We start from the raw sequence: 25,419 nt of genomic DNA, 5'->3' as shown, positions 1-25,419 counted from the left end.
GGCGTGGTAGAGGTCGTCCTCGAAAAGGTTGGAGGGAGGGGGGTAAAGGAGGTTTTTCTGGGCGAGGGGCTTGGACTTCCAGTGAGCGTGCGCGAGCGTGTTAGACACGAGTGAATGGAGATGAATGGTACTTGGAACCTGACGAGCTGTTTGTTAGAGTGCGAGCAGGGTAATATTTACTGAAGGGATTTGGGGTAACCAATTGTTTTTATATAGCCAGACTTGAGTCCTGGAAATGGGAAGTACAATGCCTGCACTTTAAAGGAAAGGTGGTTTGGGATATTAGCAGTTTGGAGGGATATGTTGTGTATCTTTATATATATATGCTTCTAAGCTGTTGTGTTCTGAGCATCTCTGCAAAAACAGTGATTATGTGTGAGTGAGCTCAGTGTTGAATGATGATCAAAGTATTTTCTTTTTGGGGATTTTCTTTCTCTTTTGGGTCGCCCTGCCTCGGTGGGAGACGGCCGACTTGTTGAAAAAAAAAAAAACATTAATAATCACTCTGGAGTGGTTTAAATGTGAGCTACCAAACCTGTACAAAATACGTATGACATTCAAACTACTCCTCAGTACGTAATTAATATTTTTATGATTATCATTAATATTATTAGTAGTACACTGTAGTATTATTTTATTATTATTATGAGGATTTTAAGCCATACGAGAACTTGGGATGTGGAAACGGGCAGTGCAGCGTCTCGGTGTCAAATATCTCGGTCTCCTTCCTACAGCCACTCCGTACATTAGCTTTCACTGTCTCCAAGACTACATATTTGTACAAAAGTCCACTTTATATGCATCCCATAATACAAGATGTCAGCAAAAAAGAACATCTTGACTTCACCTCAAGCAAGTGCCAAGAAACAAAGACTCTCGAGCTCGAGGTGAAAATGAAGATTATAGACGAGTATGAAGCTGGTTAGAAAGTACAAGTGATAGCCAATGACTTGAAGCTGGCGCATTCTACCATTCCCACTATCTTGAAGGATAGAGATAGAGTGAAAGAGGCAGTGAAACCATCGACGGGATTTACAGCCGTAATAACTGGGCAACGGAAGAGCGATAGAGACGCCCGAATAAATAAAAACTGACATGTGTGGAGAAGAATTAGAGGGCGTGCTAGGCTCCATGAGAGAGAGAGAGGGACAAGGCACCAGCAATTTCTCTCAGTAACTCATGCTTCACCATCATGTACAAATGTGTAAGCTCACAGCACTATAAAATATTGTATAATTATCATCGATAAACATTATCTACCCATCATAGGTATAAAATAAATAATTTACAAGCATGATAAAGACATCCAAATGAATAAAAACTGACATTACATAGAGAGGTACTGAAGGTTAGAAAACCAGGATAAAAACAAAATAACCTTCACCATAACAAAAAACATTACACGCCTCGAGGGTAGCAATACAAACTCACTCTTACCCTATGCAAAGACTGAAAAAGTGCATTTTTCTCAAACAACTTATTTTCCCACACAATTGGCCATGCACACATCTCCTGGAATATCTTGGAAGTATGTAAATCGTCGACCTATTTCGCATTGTATTACCGTCAATAAAAACGGATTGAGAGGAATTTCCCGGCAAACGTAAAACTGAACATTTCAATTTTGGCCAGTGACATTTTTCAAGTGTCAGTGAGGGGCGATTCCTCGATTGGGGACAAATCGTTTACCGACAGGGTCTTGGGCCCTTGACTTTGCCATTACTCGGTCGTTAATTGAGGAGAAGCTGTATTAAAAATACACCTACCGTCCGACTTACGACCTGCTCAACTTACGACCACTCGACTTACGACCGTGTTTTTTATGCCAAATTTCTGGGAAATAAACCACTATTTGTGTTGTACACAGTGTTTATCCTAAACCTTACAGTATAAAATACAGTGGACCCCCGGTTAACGATTTTAATCCGTGCAAGAGGGCTCATCGTTATGCGAAATAATCGTTATGCGAATGAATTTTCCCCATAAGAAATAATGGAAATAAAATTAATCCGTGCAAGACGCCCAAAAGTATGACAAAAATTTTTTTTTACCACATGAAATGTTAATTTTAATACACACAAACTGAAAAAGGCATGCACAATTAAATGACACTTACTTTTATTGAAGATCTGGTGATGATTGATGGGATGGGAGGAGGGGAGAGCATTATCTTCTTACTGTTTAGAAGGGGAATCCCCTTCCATTAGGACTTGAGGTAGTAAGTCCTTTTCTGGGGTTACTTCCCTTCTTTTTTTAATGCCACTAGGGCCAGCTTCAGAGTCACTGGACTTCTTTCGCACAAGATATCTGTCCATAGTGGCCTGTACCTCTCGTTCCTTTATGACTTGCCTAAAGTGTTTCACAACATTGTCAGTGTAATAATCACCAGCACGGCTTGCAATAGCTGTGTGAGGGTGATTTTCATCCATGAAGGTTTGCACTTCAAGCCACTTAGCACAGATTTCCTTTATCTTTGTAGTAGGCAACTTCTTCAATTTCTCTGTCCCCTCCTCTGAACCAGTTTCCCCAGGTCTGGCCTCTTGCTCTTGAAGTTGATCTATCAGCTCATCAGTGGTTAGTTCTTCATTGTCCTCCTCCACCAACTCTTCCACATCCTCCCCACTAACCTCCAACCCCAAGGACTTTCCCAATGCCACAATGGATTCCTCAACTGGCACAGGATTCTCAGGGTTAGCCTCAAACCCTTCAAAATCCCTTTTGTCTACACATTCTGGCCACAGTTTCTTCCAAGCAGAGTTCAAGGTCCTCTTAGTCACTTCCTCCCAAGCCTTACCTATAAGGTTTACACAATTGAGGATATTAAAGTGATCTCTCCAAAACTCTCTTAGAGTCAGTTGAGTTTCTGAGGTCATTACAAAGCACCTTTCAAACAGAGCTTTTGTGTACAGTTTCTTGAAGTTGGAAATAACCTGCTGGTCCATGGGCTGCAGGAGAGGAGTGGTATTAGGAGGCAAAAACTTCACCTTAATGAAGCTCATGTCCCCATAAAGTCGCTCTGCCACGTCTGTAGGATGACCAGGGGCATTGTCTAACACCAGGAGGCACTTAAGTTCTAATTTCTTTTCAGTTAGGTAATCTTTCACATTGGGGGCAAATGCATGGTGTAACCAGTTATAGAAAAATTCCCTAGTGACCCATGCCTTACTGTTTGCCCTCCACAGCACACACAAATTATCCTTGAGGACATTCTTTTGCCTGAACGCTCTGGGAGTTTCAGAGTGATACACTAATAAAGGCTTCACTTTGCAATCACCAGTAGCATTGGCACACATCAACAAAGTAAGCCTGTCTTTCATAGGCTTATGTCCTGGGAGTGCCTTTTCCTCCTGAGTAATGTAGGTCCTGCTTGGCATTTTCTTCCAGAACAGGCCTGTTTCATCACAATTAAACACTTGTTCAGGTTTCAGTCCTTCAGTTTCTATGTACTCCTTGAATTCCTGCACATATTTTTCAGCCGCTTTGTGGTCCGAACTGGCAGCCTCACCATGCCTTATCACACTATGGATGCCACTACGCTTCTTAAATCTCTCAAACCAACCTTTGCTGGCCTTAAATTCACTCACATCACTAGTTGCAGGCATTTTTTTAATTAAATCCTCATGCAACTTCCTAGCCTTTTCACATATGATCGCTTGAGAGACGCTATCTCCTGCTATCTGTTTTTCATTTATCCACACCAATAAGAGTCTCTCAACATCTTCCATCACTTGCGATCTTTGTTTCGAAAACACAGTTGAACCTTTGGCAAGAACAGCTTCCTTGATTGTCTTTCTGGTGCCCACAATAGTAGCGATGGTTGATTGGGGTTTCTTGTACAGCTTGACTAGGTCGGCTATACGCACTCCACTTTCATACTTATCAATTATCTCTTTCTTCATTTCTATAGTAATTCTTACCCTTTGAGGTGTAGGGTTGGCACTAGAAGCTTTCTTGGGGCCCATGGTCACTTATTTTCCAGAAACAGCACCGAAAATACTGTAATAATACGAAATATTCCGAGTGTATGCTTGGATGTTACCGCGGAGGCTGGCTGGTAAACAATGGGACGGCTGGCACATGTGAGGCTGGCTGAGGGCACATTGGACGCGTCTCGGACGAAAATCGGTAAGCGGGTTTTTAATCGGTATGCGCGGCAAAAATTTTGCGATAAAAGTAATCGGTATGCGGAAAAATCGCTATGTGATGCCATCGTTATGCGGGGGTCCACTGTACAGTACTAACAGCATAAAAAGTAAAGTAAAACATGAAATACCAAAATAAAACAATAAAATAAAGTCATTACAAAAATGTTTTGTTGACATCCAGTAGTAAAGTTCGACTTACGACCATTTCGACTTACGATCGGTTTCTCAGAACCGAACTCGGTCGTAAGTTGGATGGTAGGTGTATACACCAGACTTGTAAGGTCAGAGTGCTTATTACCTGTAGAAATACAAACAAAATACTTGATATTTCTGGTTTCTTATCACCTCTTCCCAAGCTTGATAAACACCCCTGAAGCTGGCTGGCTGGCTGCTTGACGCTGTGGAAAGTGCCGCGGTTACCGTGAAGAACGAAGATGCCTCGCTTCTCTGCTGCCTTGCATTAGTCGGGGCCAAAATTGTATTCGCATCCATAAACGTACAACTTGTCTGAAAAAAATGTGAATCTGACAAACTACAACATCTATAATTAACATTATACAGAGCAGTAATTTTCCAATGAGAGCAAAAATTCAAATGTTATATAAAGTGGATTTTATGTTTCAATGGACAGGTGGGGGAGTTATGGTTTAGATAGACATTCACTCTGTCAAGTACCAGACAGCCCCACTTATACATCAGGTTAGGTTCCAGGCTACTGCTGTAAAGCAAAAATATCTGTAAAACCATAGTCCTTTTTTTTTTTACTTTCAAATGCATATAAAAGCCTGACAACATGTCTATACTATCATATATTAAATGGGCAATAAAAATAGGTAGTAGGTTGGTAGGCAGCAACCGCCCAGGGAGGTACTACCGTCCTGCCAAGTGAGTGTAAAACGAAAGCCTGTAATTGTTTTACATGATGGTAGGATTGCTGGTGTCCTTTTTTCTGTCTCATGAACATGCAAGATTTCAGGTACGTCTTGCTACTTCTACTTACACTTAGGTCACACTACACATACATGTACAAGCGTATATATACATACTCCTCTGGGTTTTCTTCTATTTTCTTTCTAGTTCTTGTTCTTGTTTATTTCCTCTTATCTCCATGGGAAAGTGGAACAGAATTCTTCCTCTGTGCCCCATGCATGTTGTAAGAGGCAACTGAAATGCCGGGAGCAAGGGGCTAGTAACCCCTCCTCCTGTATATATTACTAAATGTAAAAGGAGAAACTTTCGTTTTTCCTTTTGGGCCACCCTGCCTCGGTGGGATATGGCCGATGTGTTGAAACAAGAAGATATAAATTTGTGGACTGTATATTAAAAATAATAAATGGTTATATATATATACACAATTACATAACAGAAGGAAAATAAATCTTAATATCACTCACCAATTTGACTGGATATTAAGTTGTATCATACTCAGAAAAACCTCACTAACTAAATTTATGAAAACACTGGCCAGAATTATACACAAATCTAGAGAGCTTATCTGAGGTTCCTGAAACTGTCTTGTCCAGTCGTCTGATATCTCAAGTTATGCAGGAATGCATGTCCAACAATTTTGCCTCCTATTTGAGAGGTGTCAGCCCAATTTTAACCTCTATAGCACGAAAATTCCTTCCCATTACACTAACATTGTATCCAATTCAAAACCAAGATGGTGAATCCCCTGCCCAGATGCAGGCTTTCCGTTTTCTATGACATAAATATTATTAAATACAGTATGGCCATCTATTTACATATAAATACTGAATTTCTGGAAAATATATACAGTATTTTCCACACTGCGGCCGGCCAGAGTTCGTTGCTAAACGATTCAAATTACTCCTTCCTTTAGGAGACGATTCCAGCCAGTTCTGGCTTGAGTGGCTGTTCTCCTAGTAGGTCTTACTACGATTTCATTTTCCGGCATCACTTGGTCTGCGTTATCTTCCATATCACTCGTGTCACTTTCCCTTAGATTTTCATTTACGTTTGATTGAACACCTAATTCCAAGGGAATCAATTTATTAATTGTGCGTAAACTTTCCTGGCCACGACACAACACTTTGACATTCCTGACAACACTTTGTGCATCTGGGTACAATGTCAATACTTTGCCCAGAGGCCACAATGTTCGATGTTGTTCAGTGTCAATTAACACAATGTCACCTGGTTGAATGTTCTGTCAATTTACTGCCTCTGTCACACCATAAAAGTGTTCACGTAGTGTAAGAAGATATTCCTTACGCCACACATTAGACCAATGATCAATTACTTTATTTAACATTTTAAATTTATCACACAACACTGCCGCATCATTGTAATCTTCATCACTTTCTTCCGAATTATCTCTATAGACAGGAGTAGCTTCCAATTTCCTTCCACATATTAGGTGAGAAGGTGTTAATACATCTGCATCAGGTGTATCACTCATGTACGAGAGAGGCCTATTATTTATACGATTTTCTGCCTCCACTAACACTGCACGGAATTCTTCCAAATTAATTCTCTTCCGGTGTAGTACTTTGCGGAGACACCTCACCACTGTGCCTATCAGTCTTTCGTACAGCCCCCCCTGCCAAGGGGCTCTAGGAGTAATAAATTTCCAGGTACACCCTCACTGGGTTAACAGAGATTGAACATCGTTACTATTATTTAATTCTATCAAGTGTTGAGCACCTGCTACAAAATTTGTGGCATTATCCGAAATCATCAACCTCGGACAGGATCTCCTAGCTGCAAATTTTCGAAACAGCTGTATAAACTGTTCTGCAGACAAGTCCTGTGCCACTTCTAAATGAACTGCCCTAGTAGCAGTACAAGTGAACAAACAAACATACACTTTCAGTGGAACACCATTTGACGTACCTGTTAAAATTATTGGACCACTATAGTCTAAACCTGTTACATCAAATGGTTTCACTAATTGTACACGCTCCTTTGGCAATGGTGGAGGACCTGGGTACATATAGGATCTGGCATCCACACGGCGACGTATTACACAAGATTTAATCACCCTTTTCACACTTTGCCGTCCTTGTGGAATCCAGAAAGTTTCCCTAATACAATTTAAGGTATCTTGTACCCCACCATGCATTACATTTTTATGGGCATTTAGAACAATTAAATTTGTTAGATGATGAGTTTTGGGCAGTAAGATAGGGTGTTTAGCATAATCATCCAATTCAGCATTTTGTAACCTACCTCTGCACCTAATTACATTGTTCTCTAAATACAGCCCCAGTTTCTCTATTATGGAACCTTTCACAATTTTTCTTTCCATCATCAATTTAATCTCATTTCTATAGATTTCCTCCTGTACCCTCTTTATCCAATATTCAAAAGGATGTGAAAACTTAAATGAAATATTCATCTTGTTTAGAGATTTAAACACCAACTTAGTTACATTGATTAGTTTGGGTAAAGAAGAATACCTATTTATATCAATGGATAAAGAAAGACAAACTATTGGAGCGGTGGTCACAGTAATTTCAACAGGAGCAACATACGCCTTTTCTACAGGCCAATTAGTTTTATTTACCAACCAGCTCGGTCCTTTAAACCATGATACGGCATTTACAAATTTAGCATAAGGTAAACCTTGAGACAAGAAATCAGCTGGATTCTCCTCACCAGGTATATGATTAAATGTTAACATATGCTGACCCAAACTATTATACTTCTCTTGCATCTGATAAATTTCAGCGACTCTGTTTTGTACGTACACAATTTTACTGTTTCCATTGCGAATCCATAGTAAGGATACCTCATTATCAGACCAAATTACAGTGTCGCTAATATTTACCTCCTGCAACTTATTTCTTATATCATTAGCAAATTTGACACCTACATAAATGGCTGTTAATTCCAACTGAGGCAAGGTACGTGATTTAATTGGAGACACTTTAGCCTTACCTGGAGTTTACCTGGAGAGAGTTCCGGGGGTCAACGCCCCCGCGGCCCGGTCTGTGACCAGGCCTCCTGGTTGATCAGAGCCTGATCAACCAGGCTGTTGCTGCTGGCTGCACGCAAACCAACGTACGAGCCACAGCCCGGCTGATCAGGAACTGACTTTAGGTGCTTGTCCAGTGCCAGCTTGAAGACTGCCAGGGGTCTGTTGGTAATCCCCCTTATGTGTGCTGGGAGGCAGTTGAACAGTCTCGGGCCCCTGACACTTATTGTATGGTCTCTTAACGTGCTAGTGACACCCCTGCTTTTCATTGGGGGGATGGTGCATCGTCTGCCAAGTCTTTTTGCTTTCGTAGTGAGTGATTTTTGTGTGCAAGTTCGGTACTAGTCCCTCTAGGATTTTCCAGGTGTATATAATCATGTATCTCTCCCTCCTGTGTTCCAGGGAATACAGGTTTAGGAACCTCAAGCGCTCCCAGTAATTGAGGTGTTTTATCTCCGTTATGCACGCCGTGAAAGTTCTCTGTACATTTTCTAGGTCGGCAATTTCACCTGCCTTGAAAGGTGCTGTTAGTGTGCAGCAATATTCCAGCCTAGATAGAACAAGTGACCTGAAGAGTGATATCATGGGCTTGGCCTCCCTAGTTTTGAAGGTTCTCATTATCCATCCTGTCATTTTTCTAGCAGATGCGATTGATACAATGTTATGGTCCTTGAAGGTGAGATCCTCCGACATAATCACTCCCAGGTCTTTGACGTTGGTGTTTCGCTCTATTTTGTGGCCAGAATTTGTTTTGTACTCTGATGAAGATTTAATTTCCTCATGTTTACCATATCTGAGTAATTGAAATTTCTCATCGTTGAACTTCATATTTTTTTTCTGCAGCCCACTGAAAGATTTGGTTGATGTCCACCTGGAGCCTTGCAGTGTCTGCAATGGAAGACACTGTCATGCAGATTCGGGTGTCATCTGCAAAGGAAGACACGGTGCTGTGGCTGACATCCCTGTCTATGTCGGATATGAGGATGAGGAACAAGATGGGAGCGAGTACTGTGCCTTGTGGAACAGAGCTTTTCACCGTAGCTGCCTCGGACTTTACTCTGTTGACGACTACTCTCTGTGTTCTGTTAGTGAGGAAATTATAGATCCATCGACCGACTTAGACATAACAAGAGAAATTACACTATTACATTGAAGGTAAGCAACTGCTCCATATGCCAATTTTGAAGCATCACAAAAAATGTGGAGTACATTTTTCCCATTTGGATTGGCCACCTGGCATGGTAACTCCAACATTGTAATTTTCTCATAATCACCAATTAATTCATCCCACCTGTTAATGAATTCCTCAGGTAGAATTTCATCCCAAGCACATTTAAGTTTCCATGCTTCCTGAATTAATAATTTCCCTCTTATAGTAAGGGGCGACACTAAACCTAGTGGATCAAAAATTGGGAAACTTCAGCAAGCAAAACTCTCTTAGTTAATTTATTGGGCACACTATAATTATTAGGTTTTAACATTAACAAATCTCTCTCGGTATCCCAATTTAAACTCAGTACATTACTACATTTTGGCACTTCATCTCCAGGGTAATCTTTACTTATTTTGTCCTTTAATTTGGACGAATTACTATTCCGTTCCCTCAGAGGCATATTGGCACTTTGCATTATTTTATTAGCCTCTCCATAAGTCATTAACAGTTCCTCTTCAGTTGACGTCACACCCAGGAAATTGTCCACATAAAATTGTTTGCTCATTACTTTACTCAATGGACTTTCCATATGTTTAAGGTGTGCATTTATCGTCGCTTGAAGTAGGAATGGACTGGATGTAGCACCAAATAATACGCTCCTAAAGCGAAAGGTTTTCAGAGGGCTAAGTGGGTCAATAGGATTCTCAGGCCATAAGAAGCGGGTACAATCCCGGTCAGCCTCTTGTAAACCCATTCTCAGGAAAGCTTTACTTATGTCAGCCGTAAAGGCATAATTTTTCATCCTGAAATTTGATAAGATATCTCCTAATTTTTCTGTCAACGACGGACCTGTCATCAAACAGTCATTTAAACTAGGTACATTTTTGTTACTCTTGGCACTACAATTAAACACAATTCTCAGAGGAGTGGTCTTAGAATCCTTCTTCACTCCCTGATGTGGCAAATAGTGACCATAAATTTTGGCTTGCTCAGGAGGTACCTCTTCTATAAATTTATTAATTAATTGTTCAGCAATTATATCATTATAGGCAATTAACAATTCTGGTGTCTTACTCAGTTTGCGGAGCTGAGCCTTTAACTGCCCATATGCCATTCTGTAATTAGTGGGCAATTCTGGATGGTTCAGTCTCCACGGAAGTCGTACCCAGTATTGTCCAGATTCAAATTTTACATCTCTCAGGTATTGCTGAGTAAAAAAATTGTCTGGACTTTCTTCATTTACATTTATTCCAATGCTGTCTAATTCCCACAATTTATGCACTGGCTCAACACCATCCTCTATGGAAGAATTATACTGGGGCACGACTTCATGAGTAAGACACACAGTTATGGTATTTGTAGTTTCCTCTAGTCATGAATTATTATTACGAGGAATCCTACCATACATTACATGGCCTCCTGCAGTCTTCAAAAGGGTGACACCACATTTCTTTACTATACCCTTTACAAAGGAGGCACAATAGTCACTACCTATCAAAATACTTATTGGGCCTACAGAATCATCACTTACACCAGAAGGTGCTAAATTTACATTATGTGAAAGTCTTTCTGAAACATTACTAAGTCCTACTGTAGATATTTTCTCTGGAAGTCTATCTACAATTACCGCATTAACACGTTTTTCCTCATTGCCCAACCTGACAGTTACATAAACAGTGTCATACAATTGAGACCTTTTATCCAAGAGAAAACCAGATAATTTTAAAGTTGTGGGATCTCCCATCTGTACTTTCATACCATCAAGACATTTACGTTTTATGAAAGTACGCTGGGATCCCTGGTCCAATAATGCATTTACATTTTTTTATTTATGCCTTTTATCATCAATTTTTACCTGTAACACAGGTAAGGCTACTTCAGCAAACCCATCATTATTAACATTAGCAGCAATTTTTACATTAGCTACTGTTGCATCAGGATTGTCAACATTATCATTATTATCAACATTAACATATAGACCTTTACACATGACTATATGGTGTCTTCCTTTGTGACATTGATAACAGAAGTTTAATTTGGCATAACAATCCTTTACATTGTGATTACCCAAACACCTGATACATCTGTCAAGTTCCTCCAATCTTTCAACTTATCATTCCATGAATTGTATGCATTGCAATTCTTAGAAAAATGAGTACCCTTGCAGAAAAGACAATCTCTCTTTTCTTTGACTGGTTTCCTATTAAATGGGCTACTCTTAGGAGGGTACTTATTCTTCTTACCTTGTGGAAAATCATTATTTCTGATTCTGGCTACTTGATATGCACCTATGCAACTCTTTTTAGGAAATGAATTTTGATTAACAACATTGGGATAATTTTTCCCTTTGAGAAACTTGACAGATACCTCAGAGTTATTATGTGTTGCATCTTTAAAATGAGTTAGTTGGCTGGTCTGCAACTGAACAATTAATTCTTGTAGACCTAATCTTATTTCCTCCAGACCAAAATAACCCTTGTGATATTTGTTTGAGATTCATTCAAGTGTTTTACAGCTTAATTTATTCTGTACCATGGCACTCAATAACCAGTCTGATTCCTTCAGATTATATTTATTACTTAAAGTTTTGAGAGTGCTCTCCAGTTTAACTCTAAACTGCTTTAAACCTTTGTAAGTGTGATCTGGAGATTTTAAATTAACAATGATATTCACTAGATCCAACCTACTTTGTTCTATATTACCATAAGTGACCTTCAATAAGTCAACTGCTTCCTTGTAAGAGTCATTTACATTGGGAAAGGCTTGTATCAGTATGTGAGCATCTCCTCTTACCTGTCCTTTGAGGTAAAATAATTTAGTTACACAGGCTAGATCACTCCTATCATGCACAGCTGCTTTAAAAATTGACCAAAATTCCTCCCAATTTTCTCCAGGATTAAACACAGGCAAACACAATTCTGGGAGTTTCGGCAAAGACATATTACTTGTTGGAGCAGACTGACCAACTGCCTGGTTTACACATTTTAATTTATTCAAGGCCTGACTTTTACAAGAAAGAATCTTTTCCTCTAATTCATAATACTGATTAATCATGAGATCTATTTCAGTCTCATCTACACAGTTTACTAATAAATCTCCTTCATATTTGTTGTAATATAATTTGTATGAATCATATCTATTCCCTAAAGCATCTAAATACAATTTTAAATCATCAGTATTCACAGTTTCTTGATTCATTAATTCCAAGCACTTATTATATGCCTTGGTTACATGAACTTTTCTAGCCTGTATTGATGCTTTCTTTACTCTATATTCCATATGTTTGTCTTCTACATCAATTTCCTCATTTTCAGCCATGATGCAATGTATTAAATTCAACTCAATTAATAACACTGATTACAACTTACAACACTGATACATCTTACCTTTGAATAAATCCTAGCTACTTGAGCTTAGCAATTACATGTATAATATAAATTTTAAATGTACATTAATACAAACCTTTAGCCAGCCTTGGCTTATCAAAATTATTATACAAATTAATATAAATCCTTGCTAGAATTTGGCATAGCAAAATTAATATTATACACATTAATATAATTAGCAACACTTGCCTTATCAATTACACATACACTGATATAAATCTTGGCCAGAATTGTCTTATCAAATTAATATTGTAATAATTATAATCCACTACACATTCAGTAAATTTGTGAATTTAACATCCACCTCCTTCTGTCATTTCACATATAATTATTAAGTAATTAACTAATTAATGACTTCACTAATTACCTCCAGTTCAAGAAGGACCAATGGGCATATTAAATGTGGAAAATTGCATTTATCTGTATGTATCATTATGTACATAACAATAAATGAACATAGATAATTATTATTTATCAGTTAGACAAGTAGGAATTTGGGACACCTAGGTCGCAAAAATGTCCCCCTTCGATACCTACCACTGTCATATCCACAAGTTGCTCTGGACCTATTAATTAAATGAAATATACATACATCAGGAATAATGGTAAATATATAAATTTGTGGACTGTATATTAAAAATAATAAATGGTTATATATATATACACAATTACATAACAGAAGGAAAATAAATCTTAATATCACTCACCAATTTGACTGGATATTAAACTGTATCATACTCAGAAAAACCTCACCAACTAAATTTATGAAAACACTGGCCAGAATTATACACAAATCTAGAGAGCTTATCTGAGGTTCCTGAAACTGTCTTGTCCAGTCGTCTGATATCTCAAGTTATGCAGGAATGCATGTCCAACAATTTCGCCTCCTATTTGAGAGGTGTCAGCCCAATTTTAACCTCTATAGCACGAAAATTCCTTCCCATTACACTAACACTGTATCCAATTCAAAACCAAGATGGCGAGTCCCCTGCCCAGATGCAGGCTTTCCGTTTTCTATGACAAATATTATTAAATACAGTATGGCCATCTATTTACATATAAATACTGAATTTCTGGAAAATATATACAGTATTTTCCACAATACTATTCACTCGTCTAAATGTCTGAATGTTTAAGACAGAGTAAAGCAACTGAAGTTAAATGAAAGTTTATTTAATTGCTCACAAACAATGTCCAGAATATCTTGCTGCCAAGTTTGTCAAGGTTGGAACCAAAACAATCATAGTACTAGGAGGAGAGAACACAACTTTGTAGTGACCACAGTCAGTGAGAGATAAGATAAGATTTTGTTCGGATTTTTAACCCCGGAGGGTTAGCCACCCAGGATAACCCAAGAAAGTCAGTGCGTCATCGAGGACTGTCTAACTTATTTCCATTGGGGTCCTTAATCTTGTCCCCCAGGATGCGACCCACACCAGTCGACTAACACCCAGGTACCTATATGCTGCTAGGTGAACAGGACAACAGGTGTAAGGAAACGTGTCGAAATGTTTCCACCCGCCGGGAATCGAACCCGGGCCCTCCGTGTGTGAAGCAGGAGCTTTAGCCACCAGGCCACCGGGCTTCAAACACCTTTATTGTACAGCAATAAAGGAATGGAACAGTCTGCCTGTACATGTCAAAGCCAGTCATAGCATGAACCAGTTGAAGAAGACAGCCAAAAGGTACCTAATGAATGTAGCCACAGAAAAGGGGGGACAATGATTTTTTATATTTTTTTAGCTAACACACATGTAATCTTCCCTTATTCTTAGTATATCTCCTATATAGTGTAATAATAAGACATTATCTCTTTTATATTACAACAATAAGGTAAAAGGACCCCGATGGAAACAAGTCACTCTGTCTGACATTTTGGGTTATCCCAGGTTCTTTACACATATGCTGCTATCTATGATAATCTACGTAACTGTATTTGTGTAAACCGGAATAAACTTACCTACTTACTTACCCTACCTCACCTATGCTATTTATGCCTGGGGATCAAAAGCAGCAACCCACCTAGAGCCAATAAAAACCCAACAAAAACCTGCAGTAAGAATTATCACACAATCCAATGCTAGACAACCCCCCTCCCTCCCCCCCCACTCTTCAAAGACTTAAACTTACTCACTGTACAAAACATTCACACCTACTACTGTGCAACCTACATTTACATAACCATAAATTTTAATACTAATTCTGAACTAAAACTCTTTCTTGATAGTTACAACAGGACCCATAGACATAATACCAGACACAAAAATCTCTATGACATTCTTCGTGTCCAGTTAAATCTCTTTAAAAACTCAATGTACATAAAAGGGCCTAAAATCTGGAACTCCCTGCCCGAAATCTCTAGAACTGCAGACTCAACCACTATTTTCAAAACTGCCGTTAAAAAGCACCTTTTCTCCCTGACTAGATGTACCTGAATTCTTGCATGTTTATGAGACAAAAAAAAAAAAACACCAGCAGTCCTACCATTATGTAAAACAATTACAGCTTTGCATTTTACACTCACTTGGCAGGACAGCAATGACCTCCCTGGGTGGTTGCTGTCTACCAGCCTACTACCACAGGATGGTAGTACCTCCCTGGGTGGTTGCTGTCTACCAACCTACTACCATAGGATGGTAGTACCTCCCTGGGTGGTTGCTGTCTACCAGCCTACTACCACAGGATGGTAGTACCTCCCTGGGTGGTTGCTGCCTACCAACCTACTACCACAGGATGGTAGTACCTCCCTGGGTGGTTGCTGTCTACCAACCTACTACCACAGGATGGTAGTACCTCCCTGGGTGGTTGCTGTTTACCAACCTACCACCACAGGACGGTAGTACCTCCCTGGGTGGTTGCTGTCTACCAGCCTACTACCACAGGATGGTAGTACCTCCCTGGGTGGTTGCTGCCTACCAACCTACTACCATAGGATGGTAGTACCTCCCTGGGTGGTTGCTGTCTACCAACCTACTACCACAGGATGGTAGTACCTCCCTGGGTGGTTGCTGTCTACCAACCTACTACCACAGGACGGTAGTACCTCCCTGGGTGGTTGCTGTCTACCAACCTACTACCACAGGATGGTAGTACCTCCCTGGGTGGTTGCTGTCTACCAACCTACTACCATAGGATGGTAGTACCTCCATGGGTGGTTGCTGTCTACCAACCTACTACCACAGGATGGTAGTACTTCAACGGGTGGTTGCTGTCTACCAACCTACTACCACAGGATGGTAGTACTTCCCAGGGTGGTTGCTGTCTACCAACCTACTACCACAGGACGGTAGTACCTCACTGGGTGGTTGCTGTCTACCAACCTACTACCACAGGATGGTAGTACTTCCCAGGGTGGTTGCTGTCTACCAACCTACTACCACAGGACGGTAGTACCTCCCTGGGTGGTTGCTGTCTACCAACCCACTACCACAGGACGGTAGAACCTCCTTGGGTGGTTGCTGTCTACTAACCTACTACCACAGGATGGTAGTACCTCCCTGGGTGGTTGCTGTCTACCAACCTACTACCACAGGACAGTAGTACCTCCTTGGGTGTTTGCTGTCTACCAACCTACTACAACAGGATGGTAGTACCTCCCTGGGTGGTTGCTGTCTCTCAACCTAATGCCTAGTATTATAGATATACATTTTAAAGAAATATGACTTATACCTGAACACAGCTGTAAATGGTGTTAAGCAGTTCACGTTAAGTCCGACTGTCTCTTGTAGACAGTCACAAGGTGGTAGTGTGTGGGGTCCCATACTGCTCATCACTGCTGCCATATTTACCAACTTAATGCACTGCCACAATCCCTGCCAAAATATGTTACATTTAAAACAATCTAAATATGCTTTTATAGACAGTAAATCTGAACAATGGTTCTGAAGGCACAAAAATGTGGACATATAAATAGTACTTTGCATGTGATAATCTTTCAAAACTTTCCGAAGTACATAGTCAATATTGAATTAGAATGAACCTTCAATGTAACAGACTAATAGGGAGAATAAAGTGTCCATTAAATCGAAATTACCGGAATAGTTTTGTATGATTGTAACAGTAATAGACAATTTTCAGATTGAACAACTCATCTGTTAAATTTAAAAATAAATTTACCCAGTGAACTTCAACAATAATGGGTAATTCACTAATAAACCTGGCCCATTAAATCTGGATTTTCTGTAAAAACAATGGACAATTTTGATTTAATGGACAAAGTTGTTGGACCTTAGATGAGTTTACCCAGGGGATCATAAGAATAGTGGACAACTCTGGCTTTAACAGACTTTAACCTTTGCTTTCAAAAGTTGTCCAGCCAGAGATTTTGTCCATTAAATGGGATACATTAAATCCAGGTTTTACTGTACATATAAAGCACTGTAATATGCCACAAATTTTTCAATATCTAAATTTGTAAACTTAATGAATTTAGACATTTATTTTTAAATTTGCACAAGGCCTATTAACGAAAAACAAACTACACGACCCATTAATGAAAAACTACACAACCCATTAAAAATAAACTAGAGCATAGCAGATTTTGCTTAATTACCCACATCTTAATGCAGTTTCTATCACTGACCATTTGTACATTTATGGGGGAAGAACTAAACTCACAGGGGTCATACATCACCTAGAGGAATGGATAGCATTTAGGTCTGATTCAAGGAACTGGAGCACAGATCCAATTTTGCAGAATAAGAGCACCCCACCATGCCACATGTACAAGGTACACAGACCATAGCTGACATCAATGACATACTACTACATAGAAACCAGATTTTTATACAGAGCATTTCCTGCAAATGAAGTCAGTTTTGTCCCAGGATGCGACCCATAGCAGTCGACTAACTTCCAGGTACCCATATTACTTATGGGTGAACATAGACAACTGGTCAAAGGAAACACGCCCGAAGTTTCTACCCTCGCTGTGTGAAACAAGAGCTTTAGCCACCAGGCCATGGTGCCCCGTGGCCTTGTGGTCCCTTGTTATGCAGAGTATTTCCCAAAAATTAGGTCCGTTTTGTCCCAGGATGCAACCCACACCAGTCAAGTAACACCCAGGTACCTATTTTACTGCCTGGTGAACAGTGACAGCAGGTGTCTTAAGTAAACACGTTCTAATGTTTCCACCTGAACCGGGGATTGAACCATGGCACAGGTGGGGTTTGAACCTATGGTGAGGGAATCATAAAACTTGAGGTCAGTGCCTTCAAACTTGACCCATTCCTTGACTTATTTCCAGTCATATTATTATGATTTCATGAGCCAAGCCAGGGCAGTATTACCCTTCTATAATAATATTCCTTTAAATTTTTTTTTTTTTTATTATCACACCGGCCGATTCCCACCAAGGCAGGGTGGCCCGAAAAAGAAAAACTTTCACCATCATTCACTCCATCACTGTCTTGCCAGAAGGGTGCTTTACACTACAGTTTTTAAACTGCAACATTAACACCCCTCCTTCAGAGTGCAGGCACTGTACTTCCCATCTCCAGGACTCAAGTCCGGCCTGCCGGTTTCCCTGAATCCCTTCATAAATGTTACTTTGCTCACACTCCAACAGCACGTCAAGTATTAAAAACCATTTGTCTCCATTCACTCCTATCAAACACGCTCACGCATGCCTGCTGGAAGTCCAAGCCCCTCGCACACAAAACCTCCTTTACCCCCTCCCTCCAACCCTTCCTAGGCCGATCCCTACCCCGCCTTCCTTCCACTACAGACTGATACACTCTTGAAGTCATTCTGTTTCGCTCCATTCTCTCTACATGTCCGAACCACCTCAACAACCCTTCCTCAGCCCTCTGGACAACAGTTTTGGTAATCCCGCACCTCCTCCTAACTTCCAAACTACGAATTCTCTGCATTATATTCACACCACACATTGCCCTCAGACATGACATCTCCACTGCCTCCAGCCTTCTCCTCGCTGCAACATTCATCACCCACGCTTCACACCCATATAAGAGCGTTGGTAAAACTATACTCTCATACATTCCCCTCTTTGCCTCCAAGGACAAAGTTCTTTGTCTCCACAGACTCCTAAGTGCACCACTCACTCTTTTTCCCTCATCAATTCTATGATTCACCTCATCTTTCATAGACCCATCCGCTGACACGTCCACTCCCAAATATCTGAATACGTTCACCTCCTCCATACTCTCTCCCTCCAATCTGATATTCAATCTTTCATCACCTAATCTTTTTGTTATCCTCATAACCTTACTCTTTCCTGTATTCACCTTTAATTTTCTTCTTTTGCACACCCTACCAAATTCATCCACCAATCTCTGCAACTTCTCTTCAGAATCTCCCAAGAGCACAGTGTCATCAGCAAAGAGCAGCTGTGACAACTCCCACTTTGTGTGTGATTCTTTATCTTTTAACTCCACGCCTCTTGCCAAGACCCTCGCATTTACTTCTCTTACAACCCCATCTATAAATATATTAAACAACCACGGTGACATCACACATCCTTGTCTAAGGCCTACTTTTACTGGGAAAAAATTTCCCTCTTTCCTACATACTCTAACTTGAGCCTCACTATCCTCGTAAAAACTCTTCACTGCTTTCAGTAACCTACCTCCTACACCATACACTTGCAACATCTGCCACATTGCCCCCCTATCCACCCTGTCATACGCCTTTTCCAAATCCATAAATGCCACAAAGACCTCTTTAGCCTTATCTAAATACTGTTCACTTATATGTTTCACTGTAAACACCTGGTCCACACACCCCCTACCTTTCCTAAAGCCTCCTTGTTCATCTGCTATCCTATTCTCCGTCTTACTCTTTCTTTCTTTCTTTCAACTCTTACTCTTAATTCTTTCAATTTATAACTCTACCATACACTTTACCAGGTACACTCAACAGACTTATCCCCCTATAATTTTTGCACTCTCTTTTATCCCCTTTGCCTTTATACAAAGGAACTATGCATGCTCTCTGCCAATCCCTAGGTACCTTACCCTCTTCCATACATTTATTAAATAATTGCACCAACCACTCCAAAACTATATCCCCACCTGCTTTTAACATTTCTATCTTTATCCCATCAATCCCGGCTGCCTTACCCCCTTTCATTTTACCTACTGCCTCACGAACTTCCCCCACACTCACAACTGGCTCTTCCTCACTCCTACAAGATGTTGTTCCTCCTTGCCCTATACACGAAATCACAGCTTCCCTATCTTCATCAACATTTAACAATTCCTCAAAATATTCCTTCCATCTTCCCAATACCTCTAACTCTCCATTTAATAACTCTCCTCTCCTATTTTTAACTGACAAATCCATTTGTTCTCTAGGCTTTCTTAACTTATTAATCTCACTCCAAAACTTTTTCTTATTTTCAACAAAATTTGTTGATAACATCTCACCCACTCTCTCATTTGCTCTCTTTTTACATTGCTTCACCACTCTCTTAACTTCTCTCTTTTTCTCCATATACTCTTCCCTCCTTGCATCACTTCTACTTTGTAAAAACTTCTCATATGCTAACTTTTTCTCCCTTACTACTCTCTTTACATCATCATTCCACCAATCGCTCCTCTTCCCTCCTGCACCCACTTTCCTGTAACCACAAACTTCTGCTGAACACTCTAACACTACATTTTTAAACCTACCCCATACCTCTTCGACCCCATTGCCTATGCTCTCATTAGCCCATCTATCCTCCAATAGCTGTTTATATCTTACCCTAACTGCCTCCTCTTTTAGTTTATAAACCTTCACCTCTCTCTTCCCTGATGCTTCTATTCTCCTTGTATCCCATCTACCTTTTACTCTCAGTGTAGCTACAACTAGAAAGTGATCTGATATATCTGTGGCCCCTCTATAAACATGTACATCCTGAAGTCTACTCAACAGTCTTTTATCTACCAATACATAATCCAACAAACTACTGTCATTTCGCCCTACATCATATCGTGTATACTTATTTATCCTCTTTTTCTTAAAATATGTATTACCTATAACTAAACCCCTTTCTATACAAAGTTCAATCAAAGGGCTCCCATTATCATTTACACCTGGCACCCCAAACTTACCTACCACACCCTCTCTAAAAGTTTCTCCTACTTTAGCATTCAAGTCCCCTACCACAATTACTCTCTCACTTGGTTCAAAGGCTCCTATACATTCACTTAACATCTCCCAAAATCTCTCTCTTCCTTTAAATATATTTCTAAATTAGTTTATAATGACACTCATAATAAAAATTGAACAGAAGATTTGAGTATTGAATATTTAATGAGCCTAACCTTGAGGAACTTCCATTTTTCATTTTCGGTTTGAGTTTTGTGTATCAAGTCGACAGGATATGACCAGACAGCCGGACGACTTATGACCAAATTTTGTATTTTATTTTCTGTATGTTGTTTTAGGACCAAATTCATTTGTGATTTGTATATGATGGTATGTATGTGTTTAGCTCATATTTTTTAGCAAACATTCAAGGGACCCCAATGGAAATACATGTTATTTTGTCTGACATTTTTGGGTTATGTTATGTAATTTATACATGTATGATAATTGTACTTCTGTGTACCTGTGCCAAAAGTTACTAATGAATTATTAGAAAGAGATGCAAAATATTATGTTCTTGGTCCCTATCTCCACTTATAACATGGGCTTCTATGGGAAAAATAAATTCACTTAACACTTGACATTATTAAAGATGTTGAATTGAATTTTTATGTAAATAGTTCATTATCTTTGTAACTTCCTCATGATTGTGGCCAGATATAAACACGTAAATAGTTCATTACCTTTACACCTTGTTCAGCTATCAGAACTTTGTGGTCCAGTCCCTGGACCCATTATGTACCTCTGTAATGCTGAGGTATAATAGTAATATATATAATAATGTATCTTTATTTACTACAAGTACATGTACATGGTATACAGGCTTAGCTGACATCATTGACATACTACTGTATAGAAAGCCCATTGTTATGCAGAGCTTTTCGGGTAAATTAGGTCCTTGCCTTAGGGTGCGACCTGGAGTATACCTGGAGAGAGTTCTGGGGGTCAATTCCCCCATGGCCCAGTCTGTGACCAGGCCCCATGCCCGCTGGTCAGGTACTGACTTTAGGTGCCTGCTTGAAGACAGCCAGGGGTCTATAGGTAATCCCCCTGATGAATGCTGGGAGGCAGTTGAACAGTCTCGGGCCCCTGACACTTATTGTATTGTCTCTTAATGTGCTAGTGACACCCCTGCTTTTCACTGGGGGGATGTTGCATCGTCTGCCAAGTCTTTTGCTTTTATAGGGAGTGATTTTCATGTGCAAGTTCGGTACTAGTCCCTCTAGGATTTTCCAGGTGTATATAATCATGCCTGGTGGCCTGGTGGCTAAAGCTCCCGCTTCACACACGGAGGGTCCGGGTTCGATTCCCAGCGGGTGGAAACATTTCCTTACACCTGTTGTCCTGTTCACCTAGCAGCAAATAGGTACCTGGGTGTTAGTCGACTTGTGTGGGTCGCATCCTGGGGGACAAGATTGAGGACCCCAATGGAAATAAGTTAGACAGTCCTCGATGACGCACTGACTTTCTTGGGTTATCCTGGGTGGCTAACCCTCCGGGGTTAAAAATCCGAACGAAATCTTATCTTAACTCTCCCTCCTGAGTTCCAGGGAATACAGGTTCAGGAACTTCAAACATTTCTAGTAATTGAGGTGCTTTACCCACACAAGTCGATCAACTCCTAGGTAACCATTATACTGATGGGTGAACATAGGCAACCAGTGTAAAGAAACACTCCCAATGTTTCTACCCATGCTGGGAATCATGGTACAGTCACCTGGTACAGTCATTTGGTACACAATCACCTGGTACAGTCATCTGATACACAATCACCTGGTACAGTCATCTGATACACAATCACCTGGTAAAGTCACCTGGTACAGTCATCTGGTACACAATCACCTGGTACACAATCACCTGGTACAGTCACCTGGTACACAATCACCTGGTACAGTCATCTTGTACACAATCACCTGGTACAGTCATCTTGTACACAATCGCCTGGTACACAGTCACCTGGTACAGTCATCTTGTACACAATCACCTGGTACACAATCACCTGGTACAGTCATCTTGTACACAATCACCTGGTACAGTCATCTGGTACACAATCACCTGGTACAGTCACCTTGTAGTCACCTGGTACAGTCACCTGGTACAGTCATCTGGTACACAATCACCTGGTACAGTCATCTGGTACACAATCACCTGGTACAGTCATCTTGTACACAATCACCTGGTACAGTCACCTGGTACAGCCATCTGGTACACAATCACTGGTACAGTCATCTTGTACACAATCACCTGGTACAGTCACCTGGTAGTCACCTGGTACAGTCACCTGGTAGTCACCTGGTAAAGTCACCTGGTACAGTCACTTGGTAGTCACCTGGTACAGTCACCTGGTACAGTCATCTTGTACACAATCACCTGGTACAGTCGCCTGGTACAGTCATTTGGTACACAATCACCTGGTACAGTCACCTGGTAGTCACCTGGTACAGTCATCTTGTACACAATCACCTGGTACAGTCACCTGGTACAGTCACCTTGTAGTCACCTGGTACAGTCACCTGGTACAGTCATCTTGTACACAATCACCTGGTACAGTCATCTTGTACACAATCACCTGGTACAGTTATCTGCTACACAATCACCTGGTACAGTCATCTTGTACACAATCACCTGGTACAGTCACCTGGAACAGTCATCTTGTACACAATCACCTGGTACAGTTATCTGGTACACAATCACCTGGTACAGTCATCTTGTACACAATCACCTGGTACAGTCGCCTGGTACAGTCATCTGGTACACAATCACCTGGTACAGTCACCTGGTACAGTCACCTGGTAGTCACCTGGTACAGTCACCTGGTACAGTCATCTTGTACACAATCACCTGGTACAGTCACCTGGTACAGTCATCTTGTACACAATCACCTGGTACAGTCACCTGGTACAGTCATCTTGTACACATCCACCTGGTACAGTTATCTTGTACACAATCACCTGGTACAGTCGCCTGGTACAGTCATCTGGTACACAATCACCTGGTACAGTCACCTGGTACAGTCACCTGGTACACAATCACCTGGTACACAATCACCTGGTACAGTCATCTTGTACACAATCACCTGGTACAGTCATCTTGTACACAATCACCTGGTACAGTCATCTTGTACACAATCACCTGGTACAGTCATCTTGTACACAATCACCTGGTACAGTCACCTGGTAGTCACCTGGTACAGTCACCTGGTACAGTCATCTGGTACACAATCACCTGGTACAGTCATCTGGTACACAATCACCTGGTACAGTCATCTTGTACACAATCACCTGGTACAGTTATCTTGTACACAATCACCTGGTACAGTCATCTTGTACACAATCACCTGGTACAGTCATCTTGTACACAATCACCTGGTACAGTCATCTTGTACACAATCACCTGGTACAGTCATCTTGTACACAATCACCTGGTACAGTCATCTTGTACACAATCACCTGGTACAGTCATCTTGTACACAATCACCTGGTACAGTCACCTGGTAGTCACCTGGTACAGTCACCTGGTACAGTCATCTGGTACACAATCACCTGGTACAGTCATCTGGTACACAATCACCTGGTACAGTCATCTTGTACACAATCACCTGGTACAGTCATCTTGTACACAATCACCTGGTACAGTCATCTTGTACACAATCACCTGGTACAGTCACCTGGTAGTCACCTGGTACAGTCACCTGGTACAGTCATCTGGTACACAATCACCTGGTACAGTCATCTGGTACACAATCACCTGGTACAGTCATCTTGTACACAATCACCTGGTACAGTCATCTTGTGCACAATCACCTGGTACAGTCATCTTGTACACAATCACCTGGTACAGTCACCTGGTAGTCACCTGGTACAGTCATCTGGTACACAATCACCTGGTACAGTCATCTGGTACACAATCACCTGGTACAGTCATCTTGTACACAATCACCTGGTACAGTCATCTTGTACACAATCACCTGGTACAGTCATCTTGTACACAATCACCTGGTACAGTCATCTTGTACACAATCACCTGGTACAGTCATCTTGTACACAATCACCTGGTACAGTCACCTGGTAGTCACCTGGTACAGTCATCTGGTACACAATCACCTGGTACAGTCATCTGGTACACAATCACCTGGTACAGTCATCTTGCACACAATCACCTGGTACAGTCATCTTGTACACAATCACCTGGTACACACCAACATGGTGTCCGTCCAGTCACCTGGTTTACAGGGCCACTGACGGCTAAACCAACATGGTGTCCGTCTTCCCGATCTTCTGGGAAGGTTCCTTGTCCGAAACTGAGACATAAAAGACGAAATAAACAAAAGTTTCTTTGTAAATAGAACTAGAAACTGGAATTTTGCAAGCCATACCACGGATGGGGCTTGAACTCGCGGTGGTGAGTCGTAAAATATCCAGACCAACGCGTTTTCAATGATACAATTGCAAACGCCTTCACAAAAAATCTGAAAGATAGACTGCAAATCAGTCAGAACAAAATGTTGAGATTCATCCTGGACCTGGATCCAAGAGAACATGTAGGCCTGGGTCCAAGAGAACATGTAGGTCTGGGTCCAAGAGAACATGTAGGTCTGGGTCCAAGCGAACATGTAGACCTGGGTCCAATAGAACATGTAGGCCTGCGTCCAAGAGAACATGTAGGCCTGGGTCCAAGAGAACATGTAGGTCTGGGTCCAAGAGA

General features: G+C 40.8%; 1 long non-coding RNA gene across 6 annotated transcripts in view; it reads right to left on the bottom strand.

The window, feature by feature from the left end:
• Nucleotides 1-24,991, bottom strand: part of LOC128704528 (uncharacterized) — a 104,179-nt gene extending 79,188 nt beyond the window's left edge. For 2 of the 6 annotated variants that reach the window (XR_011391021.1, XR_011391026.1), the window contains exons 1-3: nt 24,914-24,991; nt 16,294-16,436; nt 4,491-4,652 (exon numbers count right to left, since the gene is read on the bottom strand). This is a non-coding gene — a long non-coding RNA (uncharacterized lncRNA). The other 4 variants (XR_011391024.1, XR_011391022.1, XR_011391023.1 and 1 more) reach the window with 4 other exon arrangements.
• Nucleotides 24,992-25,419: the final 428 nt, after the last annotated feature.

The sequence above is a fragment of the Cherax quadricarinatus genome, unplaced genomic scaffold (genome assembly GCF_038502225.1).
Source record: "Cherax quadricarinatus isolate ZL_2023a unplaced genomic scaffold, ASM3850222v1 Contig25, whole genome shotgun sequence".
Taxonomy (NCBI): domain Eukaryota; kingdom Metazoa; phylum Arthropoda; class Malacostraca; order Decapoda; family Parastacidae; genus Cherax; species Cherax quadricarinatus.
This window is presented reverse-complemented; position numbering and strand designations above follow the sequence as displayed.